This window comes from Pinus tabuliformis, chromosome 9 (genome assembly GCF_031772625.1).
Source record: "Pinus tabuliformis cultivar Carrire ecotype Pingquan chromosome 9, CPIR1, whole genome shotgun sequence".
Lineage (NCBI taxonomy): Eukaryota > Viridiplantae > Streptophyta > Pinopsida > Pinales > Pinaceae > Pinus > Pinus tabuliformis.
In genome coordinates, this window is record NC_142307.1 from 1,105,635,044 (window position 1) to 1,105,653,768 (window position 18,725).

Sequence of the window (18,725 nt, forward strand, 5' to 3'; positions counted from 1 at the left end):
AACCCGACTGTAGTGTGCCTCCAAAATCATCTTGGCACGCTCGCTTGAAGGAACACAGATGTGTCCCAGGTGGTATAACAGTGCATCCTAAAGGTGAAAACTTGGAATTTGCTTCCCTTCCAGGAGTGTTTGGTATGTGCTACAAAATTCTAGATCTCTTTAGTAAAGATGTGGCCACTCTGAAGTTTTTTTCCCATAGGAGTCGAGCAGAGTGATTAGTGCCATGACTAGTGGTCAATTGAGGTAGTCTGCCACATTATTGATGGTGCCCTTCTTGTACTTAATTTTCACATGGAACTTTTGGAGGTAGATGGACCATTTCATATGGTGGCCATTCTGAAACTCCCCTTGTCTCTGTATGAACTGCAGGGGTCGGTGGTTTATGTGGATGACTGTTTCCTTCCCCGAAATGTAATGCTTCCATTGGCAGAAAGCCTGCTCAATCGAATACAATTATTTATCGTAAGTGGGACACTTTCAAACTGTGTTTGAAAGCGTCTCACTATGGTAAGCCATTGGATGCCCTTACTGAGTAAGAACTGCACCAATAGCATAGTCGGAGACTTTCGTCTCAATCTCAAATGATTATTACAGGTCTAGAAATGTGACCACTGGTGCATAGCAGAGGCAATGCTTAAACTTGTCAAACATATTCTATCTGGTTTCGGACCAAAAATCTTTTCTTTCACTATGCCCTTCATGACTTTACTTAAAGGAACATGCGATAGAAATTGGCAAGACCCAAAAAGATGCAGAGCTCTGTTAGAGTGGATGGGGCTAGCCAATATAGAATGACATGTATCTTGGCTAGGTACACATGAACACCCTTTTCATCAATGATTTACCCCAGATATTGAACTTGGGTCATGAAAAAAATGCATTTCTCCCAGGGTTTGAAGGACTTGTCGGATATGGTGGAGGGGCTCTTCCCAACTCTAGTTTAAGATCAGGACGTCATCTAAATACACCACCATGAATGCATTGGTGAAGGGTCGCATGATGTCATCCATCAATCTCATGAAGGTTGTGTGGGAATTTGTCAACCTAAAAGGCATGACCAACCATTCAAAAAGGCCCTCCTTGGATTTGAAGGTAGTCTTCTAGACATCGGAGAGTTCGATACAAACCTGGTGATAACCAGACTTCAAGTCAATCTTACTGAAATATTTGGTCCCCTGCAGCTGGTCCAGAAGATCATCAATCCATGTCATTGAGTACCTATTCTAGACAGTGATCTTGTTTAGTGCCTGATAGGTAATATAGAGTCTTTAGGTCCTGTCCTTATTCTGTACCAATATAATTGGGCTCCCATATGGTGATGAGCTTGGTATGATGTGCCCTTTCTGAAAAAACTCAAGAATCTACCTTTTGATCTCGCAAATCTCTAGAAGCAAGCATCGATAGATCGGTCCATTGGGTGGCAACACACCTGGGGTCAGATTGATGGAGTGTCTAACCTAACAGTGCAAAGCTACCCCTATAGGTGAGGTGAAAATTTCCCTGCACTCCTCCATGACCTTGTCCATCTTTTGTTGTTGTGCAGAAGATCCCTATTTGGAATCCGTCACCACAACCATCTTGTTTCCCTAAGGGTGAATCATAAGGAAAACCAATTTCCTAGTCTGGGAAATAATCTTACTGCATTGTTTTTGTTAAGTTATGGTATGTTCTACGCTTAGAGTAATTTAACTTTCTTTCTTATTATTATTCATAGATTAGTAATCACATGTGCATAAGTAAAGTGCAGATAGAACATTAAATGATCAACAAAAAACAAGCCAAGCCAAGAGACACAAGATGTGGCGGCTAGCCAGGGACAAACCCCACAATGTGTGGGGAAACCCTTTGATCAGAGAGAAATAGTATAATAAATCTGATTTATATCAGTAGTAGCAAACCCTAGATCAGTAGCATCAGCATTAGCGGCTTCATCATCAAAACTAGGGTAGACAATATCTCGCAAACCGTCAATCAGATCGACTTGATTCCACCACCGAAAGTTGCAGCCTTCAAAGGAGGTTCAGATGAACCTACAACGTAGTTCAGATGAGGAGATATTCTAGTCCACGTAGGTCAAACTTCACTTTTGCAGTTGCAGCTTTAGTTTAAGTAGCTTCCTTCAAACTAGGGCAGTCGATATCTCACAAATCATCCGTCGGATCGACTTGATTCCACCACCAAAAGTTGCAACCTCTAGAGGAGGTTCAGATGAACCTACAACGTAGTTTAGATGAGGATATCTTCTGGTCCATGCAGGTCAAACTTCACTTCTACATTTGCAGCTTTAGTTTCAGTGGTTTCCTTCAAACTAGGGCAATAGATATCTCACCAACCCTCTGTCGAATTGACTTGATTCCACCACCAAAAGTTGCAGCCATCAGAGGAGGTTTAGATGAACCTACAACATAGATCACAAGAGGAGGTTTGATGGTCCATGCTGGTTAAATTTTGGATCTGCAGTTGCAGCTTCAGTTTTAGCAACTCTCGGCTTCGCATTTGTGAGAGAGAGACCCTTTTCTGCGCAGTAGGAAGAGACTCTTTTTTGCGCAATAGAGAGAGAGAGAGATGTGATGAGATGAGTGAGTGGAAATGAGGAATAGTCCTCCTATATTTACACATAACTGTTGATGTTTGAATAGATGCGACTGTTGGGCTTCTGAGCCTACATGAGTTGTAGGTCGGCTTCATAATAATTCCATAATGAAAATAAAGTCATATCTCTATGAATACCTATCGGAATCGGATGATATTTAGATCAATCCTACACCTCTTGATGAGAGGAATCTAATGAACATATTACTAGCCATGAATAAGATGACCCACATGAAGTTTGTCCCTAGTTTCCAATTTTAACACTCCCTCCCAACTAGGGAGAACTTCATCTGCAATCTATCTTTCGGTCGCTACTATTCATCCATAAAATGCACTGCCTTGTACAACCTGAACCTTTCCCTGCTCTACTCTCACCTGCCTATTCTGCTTTGTCTTGTTCTGCCCTATACTGATCTGAATGACTCTTCTCTATTATGATCTGCCCTACTTTGTTCTATTCTGCTCTACTTTTGTCTGAATTATGAAGAAGAAGAAATGAACGAGGATGTATCATCCTGACTCAAAGTCAGTCTCAGAGTATGTAACCCTAGTCCCAGACAAGTCTCAACCAACCCAAAGTCAGCTTCATAGTGAGTACAACTCCTACCACTGGTTCCAGACTAGTAACATCCTACACTAACTCAAAGTCAATCTCAGAGTGCGTACCACTAGTCCCAGACTAGTAACAACCAACCCGAAGTCAGTGTCATAAAATGTACCACTCTTACCACTGGTCCCAGACTAGTATCATTGATCCCAGATCAATGGAGGTCATCCTAGCGTAGGGAGTATGGTAGATACAACGATGCGTCCATTAGTACTACTATGTTCCCTAACTTCATTTCCCTTTCATTGATCAGATGAGAGGTACTTCCCATGAGTCCCAGACTGCATGGGTAGGATGCCTCAACAGGAGAATACATCAATCCTGCTATAATCGCCATGGAGAACACATCAATCAAGGCCTCACAGGAGAACACATCAATCCTGCTACAATCGCCATGGAGAACACATCAATCCAGGCCTCACAAGAGAACACATCAATCCTGCTACAATCGCCATGGAGAACACATCAATCCAGGCCTCACAGGAGAACACATCAATCCTGCTACAATTGCCATGGAGAACAAATCAATCCAGGCCTCACAGGAGAACACATAAATCTTGCTACAATCTTCATGGAGAACACATCAATCCAGGCCTCATAGGAGAACACATCAATCTAGGCCTCACAGGAGAACACATCAATCTAGGCCTCACAGGAGAACACATCAATCCTGCTAAAATCGCGATGGAGAACACATCAATCCAGGCCTCACAGGAGAACACATCAATCCTGCTAAAATCGCGATGGAGAACACATCAATCCAGGCCTCACATGAGAACACATCAATCTTGCTACAATCGCCATGGAGAACACATCAATCCAGGCCTCACAAGAGAACACATCAATCCTGCTACAATCGACATGGAGAACGCATCAATCCAGGCCTCACAGGAGAACAAATCATCCTACTACACAGGAGAGCGAATCATCCTGTTCCACAAGAGAGCGAATCATCTTGTCCCACAAGAGAGCGAATCATCTTGTTCCAGTGCACACCACCAGGGGAGGGTGAGTCACCCTATGGTCATATGTTGCTACAGTAAGAACTGCAAGCCCTCAGAGCTCCCAGAGCTCAATGTATGCAACATGTAGGACCCTTGTACAAGGGTTTCTTGACGACTCCAAGTCATTTGGGAAAATCACAGATTAGATATTTCGTTAGGGCTTTGACAAGGTGTATCTACCTGTACATCATCTTAACGAGATGGAGCATCCTCGCTCATCGACTTACCATATCCCAGATGATGTCTATCTGCTGGAGCAATTGACGAATACGGGATTCCTCAATAATCAAATCCCACCTCTGGTTTTTACAGAGAATCACAGTGGTATCCAATGTAAATCCAAACAACTCACTAAAGATATTTCTCAACCAAATTACTTCACAGGAGGCCATCCTAGCAGCAATATATTCTGCTTCAACAGTGCTCAAAGCCACCGACTTATGCTTCCTGCTCATCCAAGATATCAAATTAGATCCCAAGGTGAAACAACACCCAGAAGTGCTCTTACAGTCCACCACACTTCCTGCCCAATCAACATTAGTATATCCAAGTAGTCTCACATCTCTGGTAGTGTATCTTAACCCATTATTAATTGTGCCACGAAGATATCTCAGAATATTCTTGGCATCAATCCAGTGAGGCTCAACCAAATATGAGCTCACAATGCTAACTGCAAAACATATGTTCAGACAGAGGTTCACCAAGAACATCAATGTGAACGAGTTTATGAGACTCAGAGTCATTTCCCAAATCTGGTCTGACATCACTGCCATATAAATTCTAAAAGTTAAGATCCTCGAGGTAGTCACAGTCTTTCAATCCATCATACCGAATATCTCCAATATCTTTACCACATATTTTCCTTAAGATAGGAAAATTTCCCTTGGCTTCTGCCACACTTCAAGTCCTTGGTCCTTCATTTCAAATTCAGAAGCCAACTCCCTCTTACATTTGTAAATGTGAGGGTCTACACCTATTAGAAAGGGGTCATCCACATACAACACCAATATGAGAGGCTTGTCATCTTCAACCTTAAAGTAAAGGTTAGGATCGGCTTCACTCCTAGTGAATCCCAGCTTCATCAAGTAGCTATCGATCCTCTCATACCATGCTCAGGGTGCTTGCTTCAGCCCATAGAGAGCCTTCTTCAACCTGCATACATGAGATTTTTTATCATAAATCTCAAATACTTCGAGTTGCTCCATGTAAACCTCTTCTTTGAGCCATGCAAGAACGCGGCCTTGACATCCATCTGATGTAGGTTCCATCCTTTTGAAGCCGCAAGGGCTATGATCGAGTGGATGGTCGTATATCTGGCAAAAGGTGCAAATATCACATCATAGTCTATACCTTGCTTCTGGGAGAAACCACGAGCAAAAAAAAGAGCCTTATACTTTTCTGTACTTTCCTCTGCTGCATGCTTTATCTTGTAAAGCCATTTAGAAGTGACAATTGGCTTGTCCTGGGGTCTAGGAACTACTTCCTAGACATCATTCTCCATAATAGACTCATATTCTTTGGTCATAGCATCCTTCCATACTTGATGCTTGATGGCATCTAAGAATGATGGAGGCTCATTTTGTATGATCGTGCTCATGATGGTCAGGCATCCCTGATACCTTTTAGGTTTCTTACTTTCATGGAAGGTTCCTTGGGGTGCAGTATGTCCTTTAGCATCATTAAGTATCCCCCTAAGCCATGAAGGCCTCTTCCTAGAAGAGGGAGGCTCAGGTAGATAAATAAGATCCATGGGTTCCTTCACATCAGGCATTGTTACATCAGCTACCCATAGATACAGCTTCCACAATCGTACAATTCTTCCTTTCCGCCACACTATTCTACTCAAGAGTATGTGGTGTAGTAGTCTCCCTCTTAATTCCAGCCTCAGATATGCCTGAGCGAACCAACTATAATATATCAGAGGTCTTGCTTTGGCTTGAGGGGAATGGTCCCCTTTTGAGCTTTCCTTCAGCACATCCTAGACATACACCTTCTATCTCTACTCGGAATTCGGGCATCCCTGTCACCATTTGTCTTACACTGGTAGAGCTTTATAATGAAGGTAGGAAAACCTCAGATGCCAAAGTTCGGACTAAAGAGATGTGTCATAAGATATTACACCTAACAGACTTCCATCGACCTAATATAGTGAATCAACACGAAACCCAAGAGTAAAGGCATCTTTAACATTATTTTTCCATATGCGTACCTTGCCATCGCTGAAGGTTACCTTGTAGCCTTTGTCTTCCATTGCCGAGATGGACACCAGGTCCTTTTTGAGGTCAGGTGCATTTAATACATCCTAGAATTTCTAGCCTTCTTGAATGGTTTTCCTCTTCCTTGATTCCCAGCTCTCCTCTTACCTTTGCTATTGAATTTTTCATTCGTTTTGTTTCCATCAGAGGGATTTTGATCATCGTCCCGGTGTGAGTCTTTTCTATCAGGTCACTCCCTTGCATAGTGACCTGTTTTATCGCAGATGTAACATCGTCCTTTTCTTCCATCCGTAGGTCTAGCCTTTCCTTTTGATTTAGTCCTGGAATTATTTATTTTCTTTGCATGAGAAGAAAAGGCAGTAGGAGGACCTTTAGGCATGGGCATTTCTTGCTCTTCTACCCTTATTTCTTCTTGAATGCATCTAGCCATTAATTCCTCAAAACTAGGAATTACATTATTGTTCAGAAGAGTAGTCCTGAACATGTACCATTCGAATGGTAATCCTCCAAGAGTCGTGAGTGCCATTTCCCTATCAATAATAGCCTCCCCAATATATAGGATATTGTTCCTGATTTCGGTGATCCTTAAGAAATATGCTTGCATACTCTCATCTTTACCCTTCTTAATTTCCTTCAGTTTATTTCTAAGAAACAAAACTTGATTTGCATAATTTACATTAAATAAACTCACCAGTCTATCGTAGATTTCCTTGGAGGTGTTCAGGTTGGAGATGTAGGACACCAAGTGCTTGTCGATAGAGTCCCGAATGATCTTCTTTGTTTTGACTTCTCCAGTTTTCCATTTGTTCCTGGAAGCAGCGTGTGCATTTAATGGAGGCTCAAAAATATTGCCTCTCACATGATCCAACACTCCTTGATCTTCTAGGGTTAGATCGATATGCATCTTCCATCCGTGATAGTTTGCTTTCTCACGGAGCTTGTCTTCGGTAGGAAAAAGTGTTGAAGACCTCATAGTTCTTTTAGGATAGCCTTGCCGATCTTCTCTTCGGTGACTGCTCTTTCTCTAAGTGCTCGGGCTTTGTCTTCACCTCAGCTCTGATACCATGTTAAGTTATGGTATGTTCTATGCTTAGAGAAATTTAATTTTCTTTCTTAATATTATTCATAGATTAGCAATCACATGTGCATAAGTAAAGTGCAGATAGAACATTAAACGATCAACAGAAAAAAAGCCAAGACAAGAGACACAAGATGTGGCGGCTAGCCAGGGACAAACCCCACAATGTGTGGGGAAACACTTTGATCAAATCTTCTTTTATCTTCAATAATTCAGTAGAGAGAAATAGTACAATATATCTGATTTATATCAATAGTAGCAAACCCTAGATCATCAGCATCAGCATTAGCGACTTCATCATCGAAAGTAGGGCAGATGATATCATGTAAACCGTCCGTCAGATAGACTTGATTCCCCCACCAAACGTTGCAGCCTTCAGAGGAGGTTCAGATGAACCTACAACGCAGTTCACATGAGTTGATATTTTGGTCCACATAGGTCAAACTTCACTTCTGTAGTTGCAACTTTAGTTTTAGCAACTTCCTTCAAACTAGGGCAGTCGATATCTCGCAAACCGTCTGTCGGATCGACTTGATTCCACCACCAAAAGTTGCAGCCTTCAGAGGAGGTTCAAATGAACCTACAATGCATATCAAAAGAGGAGGTTTGATGGTCCATGCTGGTCAAAGTTTGGATCTACAGTTGCAGCGTCAGTTTTAGCAGCTTCCAGCTTCACATGTGTGAGAGAGAGAGCCTTTTCTGCACAGTAGAGAAGAGACTGTTTTCTGCGCAGTAGAGAGAGAGCGATTGTTACCGGGAATAGTTTCTATGTAGAGCTGCTAATCCCACTAAGGCTGGTAGCTACCTTAGAAACAAACAAGCTTAAAACTACTTTCGTTTTCCTTTATGAGAGATAGACGAGAGAAGAATAAAGGAGACCAACCTCTCTCTTGCGCTTGGTTCCTTGCTCGATTCCTCTCTCTTATGATAGTCCTTTGCTACTTGCTTTCTTGTGTACCCAGCTTCACAGAGTACCTGTAGAACCAAAGTAGCATAACACTATATGAGAACATAGATATATTATCATAAGAAATATAGGATCAGATGTATATTAACCATACAAATGCATAAAACATAAATCATACAAGAGTATGGAGGAAAACTTGAATAGCTTTATTGATAATCAAGAAAGAGCCAAGAGAATTACAACCAATTGCTATAACCCAGCATCATCCTCTCAGCAAGAAGCTCTTCTTCACCTCAAGAAAAGCTTAGATCACCCAACACTATGATATTGCACCAATAAACCAACAACACTTCCTTCCAAGATACAAAATTCCAACCCCTGGATCTCTAGGATAAGGGATCCATATATAGATGTCTGCAAGGGAGGTGAGTCAGCTTTTGAGATTTGATTAGTGTCTCCCCTCTGATAGTTCTTGATTCCACTTGGAGATTGATGATCTCTTACTCATCCCTAGTCGAATTCAAAGAGGCAAGTGTCACAGGAGAAGTTTCTGGAAGATTCCATGCTTCTCCACCTTGCAGATTGACCCTGCCATTTGTCCCTTCTCGCCCATTGCACCCCATAGAAGGGCTTTTTGACATGCAATGCACCTACTGTGTTTATTTAGGTGGGATGCAATGCACTTTGCCTATGGAGCAAGTGAAATGGACCAGTTTTGACTAGTTCTGAGTGGTTTTTCATGGAGAACTTCTGGGAGATGCTATAATCAGTTGACCTTGTTCTTTTAGGGGTTAGAACAACACCTTTAGGGACTTAGGAGCCCTTGGTTTATGGAAATTTATGCTTGGGGTTGAAGTGCCCAAAAATGTCTATAACAGAGATGTGATGAGATGAGCAAGTGAAAATGAGGAAAATTCCTCCTGTATTTATACACAACTGTTGATGTTTGAATAGATGCGACTGTTGGGCTTCTAAGCCTACATGAGTTGTAGGTCAGCTTGATAATAATTCCATAATCAAAATAAATTCATATCTCCGTGAATACTTATCGGAATCGGATGATATTTAGATCAATCCTACACCACTCGACAAGAGGAATCTAATGAACATATTATCAGCCATGAATAAGATGACTCGCATGAAGTTTGGCCCTAGTTTCCAATTTTAACAGTTTTGCAATGATCAAAGAGATGGTGGTAGGTGGGGCTACCTCTAGTATCCTGTACATCTTATTTCCAAAAGTAATTATCATAGATTGAGGTCTAGACTCATATATAGCATGTCTCTTCCAAAAGTATAGTTTTCCTAATAATACATCACAAAATTCAAGGGGATCAACATCACACGGTACCTCATCCGCAAAGGGCTTGATGTTATAGGGAAGGCGACACTACTGGATGATGCGAAGATCTTGTCTTTGGTGAAGCCACCCGATGGTGTATGGATGTGGATGTGTTATCATCAGTAGACCTGGCTGCTTCATGACCACTGCTAAAATAGGTTCTTTTGGCTCCCGCTATCAGCAATGAACTGAAGTGGAGAAACCATCAACCACATCTGTGAGTGGAAGAGGCATTCCCCCTCCTCTATATCTTTAGGCTCATTCTTTTGGATCTTGGTGGTGGCCACGGTGGCACTGGGATCCTTTTCAATGATCTTCTTCCCTTTTTCATTCCCCTTATTGGTTTCTGACTTAGAGTTGGAACATGTGTCTGAATTAGAAGCCTTCAGCTCAGCCACCAGTGACTGCTTGGCCTGATACTCACTTGTGTTGTAAGTGGAGCTCTTATGTAACTCACACCATTTTCCCGTGTCCTTATTTAACTTCATGGTGTTGTTATTTACTTGCATCTTTAGAAAGTTGTCTTGGGTTGCCCCAGATTGGCTTTGGAATTTTCTCTGTGGTTTGGGGGTGCCTTTTCCTTGCTTCATATTCATATATCCAAAGTCTTGCTTATTCTATTTAAACTTATGCTCAATCTTGACAACATATCGGTATGTTGTGCCAAGCGAGGAAATGTCCAGGAACTCCATCTCATCTTGGATGTACTTGTGTAGATAACCTTGGTACTTGAGTACCAAATTCCACTCAGACTCCTTGATACCCAACTTTGTGTGGAGGGCATGGAAAAAATTTATGAATTCCATCACATCATGATCCATTCCCTACCTTAGAGTGGTCCACTTTATGCATTTATCTTCATAGCTACTGACAGGGTAATATTGTTCCTTGATGGCGTCTCAGAAATAATCCAAAGTGGGTGCGAATGAACAAAGTGAGGCTTCCCTCTCGTCCTATCATTCACAGTAGGATTCCCACCAGTCCTTAACATGTGGGGTGACTTTTAGAAGTGAAAAATTAATCTTTTTCCGATTGGAAAAGTCATGAACTAAAAAATATCCTTCCAAAAAATATAACCATTTATCTACAGCGTCTATAACATTTGCATCTATCTAGTCCTCATATATGGGAATATCAAGTTAACTTGTACCTTAAAAGGAGTGTCACCTCCAGAGTGGCTGCTGAATGAAGATGCGTTGCTTGTGGGTAATCGTCAAAGGATCTCGGAAAAGTTATCCATCGTCACATTCCTTTGTCACTCGAGGGCTTCCTCGAGCAATATAATGATAGGATATTCTCCCCCCTCATATTTCTTTTCTTCTTCCATGGGAGGTCGTCAAGGTTTGTGATGCTAGACTTGCAAAGGTTCAACCAGATTGTTCTCTAAGTCCTTATACCCCTAACCTCATTAGGGACATGCAAAGAAAAATAGAGAAAGAGTATAACCCTATAATATCACTGATCCAAACATAAATAGGAATGTAACAAATTATAGATATAGCCATAAATACAGAGATGCAACAAAAATAACACTTCATTTCATTAATATCAGAATACTGAAATATGCTTACAAACAAAATGGAAATAAACTTGCTTGGGAGATGGTAGTGTATCTATGAGAAGACATATGGTGGCTACATGCCTTTGAACTATATTACAATGAGACTAAAAGGCCTATTTATTATTTAATAACAAGATAAAACCCTAAACAACCAAAACCCTAACCCCAAGAGATGTAACACCAAGAGTTTGTGGGCCCCATTGGGGTTAATTGGATAGCCAACTTCTTGAGGTTGTACCTTTGTCATATTATCTCCGTTTGGCGCGTAGGATACCTTGTTGGAAAGGTATCTTCTAGTACTACAGAATTTGCAGCAAGGCCCTGCCTTTGGCTACAAGCCTACACTGGACCTAAAAAAATGTCGTTTAGGGGTCAAAACTGATCCAAAAGTTCATGACCCAAAAAACTGCTAAAAATAGTAAATGTTGAAATAAACAGAAAAATAGATGAAACCAACTAGAGGTCTATGTGGAATAGGCCAGTGGCCACCAATATCCACCTGGATTGAACATGATTAAACATGGTTGACCATGATTGACCATTTTTTACCTTGGTTGATTTTCATATTGAGACAATCTTTGTTACAATGTGATGTTGAAACATGGTTGACCATATATGATTTTCATATTGAGATAATCCTTGTCACAATGCAACATTGGAACATGATAAACCATGATTTATTTTAATAAACCCAATATTAAACTGAAGGGATTAATATCATAAACTAAAGGTATATAAGCCCCGGGCTAATTATAAACCCTAGGTATATAAACCCAAGGGATTAATATTATAAACCCTAGGTATATAAACCCTAATATAAATACTATAAACCTTAAAATAAACATGGTTGACCATGTTTTACCATGGTCGATTTTCATATTGAGACAATTTTTGTCACAATTCAATGTTGAACAATGGTTGTTCATGTTTGACCATGGTTGATTTCCATATTGAGACAATATTGTCACAATATAACATTGGACCATGGTTGTGCATCGTTGACAATGATTATAAACCCAAGGGATTTATATTAAACCCTGGGATTAATATTATAAACCTTGTGAATAATATTATACCCTAGAAATATTAACCCTTAGATTGATAAACTCAAGATATTGATATTATAAACCGAAGGGATTAATTATAAAACCCCAAGGTATTATAAACTCAAAGGAATAATATTAACCAAAGGGATTAATATTATAAACTCATGGTATATAAACCCTAAGATAAATATTATAAACCCAAGGGATTAATAGGAAAAACCCAAGGGAATAATATTAAACCTAAGGGATTAATATTATAAAACCAAGGTATATAAACCCTAAGATAAATACTATAAACCACTAAATAAATATGGTTCACCATGGCTGACAAAATTTATTTTCATATTGACATAATCTTTGTCACAATGCAACGTTGGAAAATGGTTGACCATGATTGATTTTCATATTTTTAACATTCTTTATCACAATGTGAATTTGGACCATGGATGATCATGTTTGTCAAAATGTGATATTGGACTAAGAGACAATCTCTTTCACAATTTGATCATGGTTAGTGACCATGGTTAATGGCCATGGTTCACCATGAATAAACATGGTTGACCATGATTGACCATTGTTTACCATGGTTGATTTTCATATTGAGACAATCTTTGTTACAATGCGACGTTGAAACATGGTTTACCATGGATGATTTTAATATAGAGACAATCCTTGTCACAAAGCGAATTGGAACATGGTTAACCATGATTTATTTTAACATCGACAAAATATTAAACCGAAGGGATTAATATTATAAACTGGAGGTATATAAACCCTAAATTAAACACAGTTAATCATGGTTGACCATGTTTCATTTTCATATTGACACAATCTTTGTCAGAATGCAATGTTAGACTATGGTTTATCATGATTTTTTTCATATTTAGACAACCTTTGTCACAATCCAAATTTGAACAATGGTTGACCATAGTTGACCACTGTTGATTCTCATATTGAGACAATATTCATTAGGGGATTTTTGAGGTCTAAAATGGGCTTTCTAAGAAAAATGTACAACCAAAATAAAATTTATAGGAACCAATAGGATTCAAGATGATGATGTCAATAATGCAGGATGATTCACCATTTTGGAGTAAAAAAGAAAAAGGATTATAAAATAATAAAATAATAATACTACTCTTTCAACTCGTATTTTCAACTCATCTCCCTAAGGTCTTACTCAAATTCCAAGCGATATTACTCATTGGATGCAAAATTTGGTTCCTCATCCAATGAGTACCCATGTTGGATACTTTTGATGGACCCTACTACACGAAAAATGAGAAATACATGAAAAAACATGATTGCAATAATGTTTTTAATGTATTTCTCATTTTTCATATAGTAGAGTCCATCAAAAGTACACAATATGGGTACTCCTTGGATGATGAATCAAATTTTTCATCCAATAAGTGTTTCCACTCAAAATTTGAGTAAACCCATAGGGAGATAAGTTGAAACTATGAGCTGAATTTTTTTTTTTTCTTTTTCCCCTCTAAAATTTGATGATATAATCTAATATTATTTTATTATTTTATAATTTCCTTAGGAGGCCCATTATAGACCTGAAAAATCCCCTAACGTATAACAATGCGGTGTTCGACCATAGTTGACCACCAATAACGATGGTTGTCACAATGTGACGTTGGACCAAGAGATAATCTTTATCGCAATCTGACGATGGTTATTCACCATGGCTGACCGTTATTGAGGGATTATAAACCCTAGGGACTAATATTAAACCCAAGGGATTAATAATGTAAACCCTAGGAATAAAAACCTTTAGATAAATACTATAAACCCTAAAATAAACATGGTTGACCATCTTCTACCATGGTTGATTTTCATATTGAGACAATTTTTGTCACAATGCGATGTTTGACCATGGTTGTCCATGGTTCACCATGGTTGATTTTCATATTGAGACAATCTTTATCATAATGTGACATTGGAACATGGTTGCACATGGTAGAACATGATTATAAACCGAAGAGATCTATATTAAACCTTAGGATTAATATTATAAAACTTATGGATAATATTATACCCTAGAAATATGAACCCTTAGATTGATAAACCCAAGAGATTGATATTATAAATTGAAGGGATTAATTCTAAAGCCCCAAGGTATTATAAACTCAAGTGAATAATATTAAACCCAAGGGATTAATATTATAAACACAAGTATATAAACCCTAAGAAAAATATTATAAACCCAAGGAATAAATACTAAACATCCAAGGGATTATAAACCCAAAGGAATAATATTAAATCTAAGGGATTAATATTATAAACCCAATGTATATAAACCCTAACATAAATATGATAAACCATTAAAAATCATGGTTGACCATAATTTATTTTCATATTGACATAATTTTTGTCACAATGCAACAATTGACTATGGTTGAGCATGAATGATTTTGATATTGAGACAACCTTTGTCACAATGAAAAGTTTGAGAATGGTTAACCATGGTTGACCATGCTTAATTTTCATATTGAAACAATATTTGTCACAATGTGACATTGGAACATGGTTTAGCATGGATGACCATGTTTGTAAGAATGTGATGTTGGACCAACAAACAATCTCTGTCACAAAGTGACCATGGTTGACCATTATTGACCATGGTTTACCATGCTCGATTTTTATATTGATACAATCTTTGTTACAATGTGACATTGAAACATGGTCAAGACCATGGTTGATTTTCAAATTGAGACAATCATTGTCACAATGAGACATCGGAACATGATTGACCACGATTGATTTTAACATCGAGCCAATATTAAGCCTAAGGAAATAATATTATAAACCAAAGGTACATAACCTCTTAGAGAAATATTTGTAATCCAAACATGAATCATTAAAGAGAACTTTCAATTTGATTGATGTAAGTCTAAATCTTATTTTTACAATAGTTTGAATATCATCATCACACTAATTCCATGACATAAAGGGTTTTAGAATATATTAAATTTTGATAATAAATTACATTATATTTAAATATCTTATTATTATTTTTATTGGAGTGAAAACATCAAATAAAAATTAAAGAATCAAATATTGTTTAAATAAAATAACTAAAACTGTAGATAATTTAGTTATTTTAATTATAAGTATTAAAAATTAGTATTATAATTAGTTTCACTAAATTAATTATAACTTTCCTTCCATTTTTTATAGCACTAAATTTACATTTTATTAATGTAATATAATAGTTGTTACAACATTATTACTAATAATTATTATAACTTTCTTTAAATTTTTTATGTTATTAAATTTACATTTTTTTTTTCTGGATAAAGGCTAGACTATTGTATTAAGAGAAAGAAAAAACTATGTACAAAGAGGAACTAGCCTCTGAGGGTGTCGGGGGTCACCCTGTATCAGAAAACACTGCAGGTGCTCATGGCAACCTGAATTACAAAGATGGAGATAATAACAGAAAGAAAGAGCAGAGCTATAGCTGGTGGCTTTCGGGCTTACCAAAAAAGATCCTTGCAAAAGAGCAGTAGCAGCCTGATTTGAGGATTTTGCATATCGATTATGTCCTGCTGCTGAAAGAATTATACTAAACGATGGTAGAGGGCCCATTAACTTCAGGATTCTTGAAGAACTGAGAATTCTTGAGGGCTCACTACCAGAAAACAGACAGCTGAGCCCTTCTAAACCGGAAGGTCTCCCTTCAGAATTCCAAAACAGGTTCATTAAGCGGCAGAAGAAACATAGATTAAACCTTCGAAGGCTTGATAGCCTCTTCAGTGTTGTCAGTTCTCGGCTTGATAGCCTCTTCATTCGTCTCTAGACGGTTGGTGAGCTGATTACTGAAGCGAACAGGATGCTGAGGCGCATGATCCAGTTGCTGAGGCGAACCCAAGCCAGATACAGGCTCCATAAGGTTGACATCATCAGGAGTTTGATTGTCAATATTTTCATCTACTGCTGGTACCCGAGCTTGATCAATTGGCTCCTGCTCCCTATCAACCTCTTCCTGACTGTCCGAGTCTTCCTCCTCCTCCGTCGCAATGACCGTTATCAGCAGAGAGATACGAGACTGGTTTCTCCGACATCGAAAAGTGCAGCGAGAAGTATGAACCTGACTGTCTAAGGGGTCCGACTCCTCTGAAGGAGAAGACGGTGGCTCCAACATGGCAATCGGCGGAATTGCTCTTGCCTGAGCCTCTTGCCGACGCCGAATTCCCCATACCCCTCCACGCCTTGGGACTCCTCATTGTCTCGGCGCCATAAGCAGGGGATAACTCACTTTACAAACAGTAGAAGGCAAAAATTCAGGACTCGGAGTCTTGATATTAGCACTTGGATCCTCCTCAATAGCAACGATAACCCAATTTTGATTCCTTACCAATCCTTCCTCGAACGAGAGCCAAGAATGCGCGGTCTGAGCAGAGGTTAGGCCTTTACAGCTACCCCCACCGCCAGCGTTCGGCTCCTTACCATACTCAGACAACCTCATACCAAAAGACCTCAAATAACTTACCTGGTTCATAAGCTTGAATAAATAGGACGCGGTGCTGAACATTCTAGATGCAGCAGAGCCAAGACTCCACGAATTAGCGTACATGGAATTCAATTTGCCTCGCTTGAGGCCATCCCCCTTCTGCAGAGCTATCGTTTCAAGACTTACCCGCGTTAATGCTTGGCAGGGACGATTTATTATACCGTCCTGACAAACCGCCTTAGGACAACAGCTGCCCCCCATCGCAAGTTCCCAAATGAGTCCAATTGTCACCCGCATTCGGGTATGTTATTAAATTTACATTAATGTAACTACCCATGTTGAATTCCAAAATACCTACAATCACATCTCTAACATTTCCAAAACACATAATAATCTATAAGCATAACTTTCACTTGATAAAAGTTTGAAAGTTGAGGTGCTAATACATCATTTATTTTTTCCTAATAAGTAGTAGAAAAACAAAATTATGTCTAACTTAAAAATTGATAATATACATGTCATTGAACAAGTCCAAAATATCTCTAATTTTAACTCTCTATTTAATATTTTGCCCTTAATCCATGGTCAAAAATAGTGAAGTGATTGAACTTTTTCTAATTTTTACATAAATTTAGTATGATAATTTATTTGCCACAAAAGCTTATCAATAGTGTTTCTAATGTTGTACTATTACACAATATTTTGTCACACCTCTTGTTTACTTCCTATTCCACATCTCAAAATGCCCAAATATGGACAGTTGTGAAGTGTACTCATCATGAAACACACACTAAAACATCCCCGAAGAATGGAATAAAAACTATACTAAGTCAATTCTGGAGAAGGTTGACTGAAACCCTAAATTTCAGGACCAACGCTCTTTGCTCCACTTCTTTCCCGTGTTGATGGAAAGTTGTAGTTCTTTGACCTAGCACTGCCAACATGGGTTTTGATATGAAAACCCACGTTGAACCTCTTCTCGGAGGTTTTCTCAAAATGGCGGATAATCTTTATATGTTGGAAACTTCGAGAAACAACAAGTTGGATGTTGTTGGGTAGAGATATGGTCGAGATCTCTCATTTGGATCTTTTGAACCTACCTTTAAGGGCCTTCCCCTTGATATTTGTACCTTCCTCCCTCGTTTGTAGATCCCTAACTCCCTCTCCCTTCGTACAAATCAAATCCCCTTCATTCCCAAATGGTTGGTCATTGATTCTCTTCATTCCTATGCTGAGATTATGCCTAAATGCTACCCTTCTATCTTCGAGAAGGAGTGATTGAAGAGTCTTGGGTTGGACTTGGACATCCACCAAAAGGAGGTCTCCAACATCAAGGCAATAGTTGTATGCTTCCATTTTTTATTCATTAATATATATACATATGATTTTCACTTTCCATAAATGTATAAATATTTATGCATTTAGCTTGATACTCCTTGATCTATTAAGTAGTTTATGTTTGATATACACTATGTATGCTCTTGTATCTTGTATTGTCTTTTGATATCTTTTGCGGATAATGGGACGTAAGGAACAAGAAAGGAGGGAGCCTCGAAGATGAGTGATCGAAGCCATCACCAATGGATTGAGAAATTAGCATAAGAGCGAGGTAGGTTTCTCTCTCTCTCTCTTTCTTCATTTTTAAACATAAGCTAGGAATGTTTGCATTAGTTTGTTGCTAGACCCACTCATTGGGCTAGAAATATTACCTTTATCCTCAGAGGGGATTTATCTTCATAACAAAATGGTGACTCCACTAGGGAAGCTATAGCCTCTTCAATCTCTTTTCATGATTTGGTATTTTGATCACTTTGATGGACCATTGAAATATTAGTTAGTATGGGTCTATATAGGTCTACACATTGAGTGATCATTTCTTTAGAGTGTTAGTTCTGGACTCTTTGTTG